Here is a 6,000-nt window from a genome sequence, read left to right as displayed (position 1 = left end):
TCATTCTCAAACAAATGAAAGTGCTGGTCTTTGTGAGGATCAAGCCATAAGCCTTTCAACTGACCAGTCATTCAGATATCCAACCCTCTGCTTTTTAGTAATGGCTGAACCACAACTTCATGAGTTGCAATGACTAAGAACAGTGAGAGAGCTGTATGTGGACTTTCATAAAGTGGCTTACATAGAGTATCTGTATGATAAGAATTATTTTTACCTCTTTCTAGTTTGCTGCTCTTCTAGCCTCCTTCTCTTTCAGCCTCTTCTCCTAAAAACAGGAGACAAATACATGTTAAAATCAAGCACAAGTTATCAATCACCTTATTAGTCATTAGATTAATCCCAAGCAGGCGCCACTGTTTTAACTGTAGAAGGGAAAACAATGCAGATATAGCGAAGAAGGGAAAATATTTTATTTGTACCATCATTCATTTGACCTCCACCCAAAGTTATATTTGGCAGAAAGAGAAATACAACAAAAAAGGCTGCACACGTGCTTGCCAAAAAGTATGATTAACTGCACGAAACTTCACCTTTTTTTTAAACAACCTATTTTTGTTTTTTACTCTTAATGATGTTGTATGATGAATTTAGAGAGGGAGGTGATAATCAGTAAGCACTTTGTTGTCTTTTCCCTTTTTTTCGCACACAGCCTCCAGCTTCACCCCCCCCCCCCCGCAAAAAAATTAGAGAAATATTAGCAAGGAACAAATTAGAGTAGCCGAAGCTGCACCAAGGATTCAGTAAGGCCTGTACTGGGAAATCCCTCCTGGCCAACAAGTTACTTCCAAGCCTCCTTTCCAACAGATCTGTGTGCTTTAGTAGTAATAACACAAATAATAAATGATAATCATGATAAAAAAAAAGTAATTCAGCCATATGACATTTCATAATATGTATGGGATTGGGAATATGATTAAGAAGCCACTAGCTCACAGAGAAATACAGAAGAAAGAAATAACTTAAAGGGATCCTGTCATCAGAAAATATGTTTTTTTCAAAACGCATCAGTTAATAGTGCTACTCCAGCTGAATTCTGCACTGAAATCCATTTCTCAAAAGAGCAAACTGATTTTTTTATATTCAATTTTGAAATCTGACATGGGGCTAGACATTTTGTCAATTTCCCAGCTGCCCCTGGTCATGTGACTTGTGCCTGCACTTTAGGAGAGAAATGCTTTCTGGCAGGCTGCTGATTTTCCTTTTCAATGTAACTGAATGTGTCTCAGTGGGACATGGGTTTTTACTATTGAGTGTTGTTCTTAGAGCTACCAGGCAGCTGTTATCTGGTTACCTTCCCATTGTTCTTTTGTTTGGCTGCTGGGGGGGAAAAGGAGGGGGTGATATCACTCCAACTTGCAGTACAGCAGTAAAGAGTCATTGAAGTTTATCAGAGCACAAGTCACATGACTTGGGGCAGCTGGGAAATTGACAATATGTCTAGCCCCATGTCAGATTTCAAAATTGAATATATAAAAATCTGTTTTCTCTTTTGAGAAATGGATTTCAGTGTAGAATTCTGCTGGAGCAGCACTATTAACTGATTCATTTTGAAAAAAAAATGTTTTCCCATGACAGTATCCCTTTAAGGCAAAGACCATTCAGACGTCACCATGTGACTGTGTTTTTAATTAAATGTCTTTGTTTCCTACCAAAGTGCATACTTTGGCGACGGATATAGCTAGGTCTGGTTAAAAGACTCTGCAGAGGTGAGCCACCATGGTAATGCTGACATTGTAGGAAAGATCATATCGGCTGGTGATACCATGTAGAGCAAACACCTGAGTGACTGGCGTAAAGTACTGGTGTTGCCCAATGAGTTTCAGCACAGGGTAGAAGGCCAATGTGCATGGCAGCAACACTTTCATCTGTCTCAATAGGATTCCTTGTGCAGGTTTAAGGTGTCTACATGACGAATAATTCCTGTTCTACTCAAGTCCATCCAAGAAAACCCTTGCAGATTAAAATCATCAGCCAGGGGAATACATTTAGTGCTTGTGCTCACTACTTCATTATTTACAACCAGTTAGCATTCCACAGATAGTTTAAAGGTGAGCATTTGTAGAAAACTTCGGCTAAAGCACCCATGGTGCTCCAACAATTGATCATAACATCCTTTTTAGGTGGCCATAAATGGGCATATCTGCTTGTTTGGAGAGGTCACCAAACGAGTGGATCTTACCCCGATATGCCCACCTTGAGTGGGGATTTCCGGGTGATCAGATTGTGGGCCCTAGGGTCCAATGATTGGATCACAACGCCAGGAATACAGGAGGTGGGAGAAAAAAGAAGTGCATCGACAAACAGAAATCTGGCCAGTTTTCTGTAAAGCCCAACAGAGGGCCCCATACACTGGCCAATAATCTGCCGACTTGGTCTGTCAGCAGCTTTTATCGGTTGGCATATAGCCAACTTTAAGTTATCTATGAAAACTTGGTCATAAGAGACCCTTACAATTCTCCAAAAACATTACAAACATGACATTTCAACCTTATCTTCAGACTGGGACCTACATCAAAGGCTGGCATCCTCGAACTGTTGAGGGTCAGTAAAACCCTAGATTGTGGGAACCTCTTGCTAATAAGATGTCCCAACTTTGAAACAAAAAGTGACTTCTGCTCCAGAGAGAAGGAGATTTTGCTGTAAGGAATTTGCTGTTTTGGCAACTGTACTACCCTCATGGTTGCTTCCACACATTTGTATACACACAAAAATTGAGAAAACCGCCCCTTACTACTGCGTTTGTGACAATGTAGGCCACAATCTCGTCCCTACAGTGAATATCAGTTTGTGTGTTAAAAGACGGCCTCCATTATTCCTAAATAAAGGAGGCTATGTGAGCGGCGAGGTTATATAACATTACCATACAAAGCAGGACTCCGCTGTGCTATACAAGGTGAGTGCAGAACAGCTGTGTATAGAGCCATCATCATTTTCACTTCTAAGTCATCTGCTTTTGGGATGATAAGGAAAAATCACCTGGTCGTGCAGTAAGAAAAGGCAATTTAAATTCCCCGACAGTGTGTGAGGGGGAATATAATAAGATAGGAGATGATTTATTTCTTTAATTTGCCGTAAGTATGAGAGAGGAAAAAAACTCGCTCTACAATTTTTGCAGCAATATCTGGTCTTGGCTAATGCAAATCTATTCCAGGTTCTTGGGCTCACGTAATTGTATTGCGAGCGACAGAGGGACAGAAAGCCTGCAGCACCCTCCTTTTAAAAATTCTCTCTCTCCCTGCCCTGCTTCCGCCGTCTTAATACTGCCAGACAATTCCTCCGGGATAGGAGAATAATTATGTCCCCCCTAACTGGAAATATTTAAGAGATGAAATATTTTGCAAGCCTCAGGATTACAAAGCTCATGTTAAATCTACTCAGAAAAAATTCAATTACTCGTCCAAAAAAATATATACGGTATGTAGGGGAAGTCTTTAAAATTTCTTATTTAAAAGGAGAACTATCCTAAAAAACTGCATTTTGATAGTTCTCCTATCCTGGGATAATACTCCGAAATGATTTAAATAAACACTTAGGTCAGGGGTACCCAACCATTTAATTGTAAAAGAGAGTTAGGGAGCAAGACTGAAAAAAAAAATCCCTGGAGGTGCCAAATAAGGTCTGTGATTGGCTGTTTGGTGGCCTCTATGTGGACTGGCAGCCTACAGGGTTCTGTTCTGTTTTTCAGCCATGCATATTGACACACCCATGATGCACTGCACGCGGTGACGCTCGTAATCACATTTCCCAAAAGTCCCCACGTTATGGTCGAACACAGACATTGTGTTCATGCCTGTAACTGGGTAATGGTGTTTTGCAAACCCAAACACAACAGTGATTCCCTTGTATAATAATACAGATTTTTATCCCTGGATTTACGCAGAGGTCTGACCTAAATCAATAGTAATTAAGTTGCAAATTAGAAAGAAGGAGAAAAAGTACCCCGCTTAATCGCTCAAATAACAGCAGTCACAGATTAGGCTACCCTGTAGCCTTATTCAATTACCTTATAAATAAAGATTTAAATTATAAAGTGCAGTGCTATAATTGCATTTAATCCAATTAATAAACAATTACTGAAGTTGATTCTTAATAAGTGCAGTGCAATATAGTTCATTCAGTGATTTGATTTTAAAAGGCAAAAACGGATGCTTATGTCCAAGCTTGAACCAATTATAAACCACCAGGTTCCCTTAGCCGGGATATAACCCACTAAAATATTATAAATAGCAACATTGCTTAAAAATATGGATAATTTTATTCCCCCATCAAATTAGGCTTCAGGAATTAATTCATTGGATTTAAAGTGCTTAGTAGTGCTGATAAATAAATATAGTAAAAGGTAATTATATTAATTAGAGTGACCACAATTAATGGGATAAAAATTATAATCAATACTGGAGTTCATGAAAAAAGAGAGAAATTGGAAGAAAAAGAAGGTGGAGTTGTCCCAAATCTACTAACTAATATTTTCTATCCCTGGTCACTTATTGTGGTCACTCTAATTAATTTAATTACCTTTTACTATATTTATTTATTCAGCACTACTAAGCACTCCAATGAATTAATTCCTCAAGACTAATTTGATGGGGGAATAGAATTATCCATATTTTTAAGCAACGTTGCTATTTATAATGTTTTAGTGGGTTATATCCCGGCTAACTTCAGAAAATTGTTTATTAATTGGATTAAATGCAATTATAGCACTGCACTTTATAATTTAATTCTTTATTTATAAGGTAATTGAATAAGGCTACAGGGTAGCCTAATCTGTGACTGCTGTTATTTGAGCGATTAAGTGGGGTACTTTTTCTCCTTCTTTCTAATGGTGTTTTGCGTCATTATGCAGAGACAATCAGGTGATTTATTTTAAAGGAACAGTTCAATGTAAAAATAAAAACTAGATAAATAAATAGGTTGTGCAAAATAAAAAATGTTTCTAAAATAGTTAGTTAGCCAAAAATGTAATGTATAAAGGCTGGAGTGACTGGATGTCTAACATAATAGCCAGAACACTACTTCCTGCTTTAGTTATTGACTAAAAGTGGGGTGCTGACTTGGCTCTTCCAGACCAAGTTAGGTTGTGAACTGGAAAATAGGGATGGGCGAATTTTTCCGCCTTGTTTCACTGCGGAATTGACGCCCATAGACTTTAATGGGCGTCGGCGACATTTTGCCTGTGGCAAATTTTTGGCAAAATGGGTCAAATTTGCCCATCCCTACTGGAAAAACCTATCAAGCAGGTTAGACCATCCGATTTGGTGAGGACCCAATAATGCAGCGATCCCCAACCAATGGCTTGTGAGCAACATGTTGCTCACCAACCCTTTGATGTTGCTCCAAGTGGCATTGAAGCAGGTGCTTAATTTTTTAATTCCAGGCTTTGAGGCAAGTTTCTGTTGCATAAAAATATGTGTACAAGCCCTCTTGTAGGCTGCCAGTCCACAGAGGGGCTACCAAAAAGCCAATCACAGCCCTTATTTGGCACCCCATGAACTTTTTTCATGCTTGTGTTGCTCCCAATCTTTTTTAAAATTTGAATGTGGCTCACAACAAAAGGTTGGGGACTTCGGATTAATGCACTCCTCTCCAAGCCTGCACAGATCACTACTATGATCTGAAATCTAAAATAAATCAGGTCAGCCTGATTTGGAATTAAAATTGTCATTACTGCTTTTTGTAGGGATGGCTCTTCAGGAAAGCAACATGGCATCTTTTTCCCATATCTGTAAAAGGCAATCACACAGAGAGAGAATAATCGGTAATGTTCAGATCAGTATCGGCCAGGCTTCCCCATGCCCAGTTCCTATCATACAGACTGGGATTAAATGGACTCTATCAGCAAAGAGCACATTAGGCTTTTATGGGTGGTGGAAGGATGCCAGTGTATGGGCACTGTAGAAGCACATAAGCATACTGAAACTATGGTTGCATTAAAAACTTGCTTTGCCAAGACCTTTGGAGCAGCACATCTTTATGCTATTTTATGGTCACTTTATGAGG

General features: G+C 39.1%; 1 pseudogene; it reads right to left on the bottom strand.

Moving 5' to 3' along the window:
- Positions 1–213: 213 nt before the first annotated feature.
- Positions 214–6,000, bottom strand: part of LOC121399739 — a 123,729-nt pseudogene continuing 117,942 nt past the window's right edge.

Source organism: Xenopus laevis, chromosome 2L, assembly GCF_017654675.1.
Source record: "Xenopus laevis strain J_2021 chromosome 2L, Xenopus_laevis_v10.1, whole genome shotgun sequence".
NCBI lineage: Eukaryota > Metazoa > Chordata > Amphibia > Anura > Pipidae > Xenopus > Xenopus laevis.
Note: the sequence above shows the minus strand (reverse complement) of the source record. Positions and strands in the feature narration are given on the sequence as shown.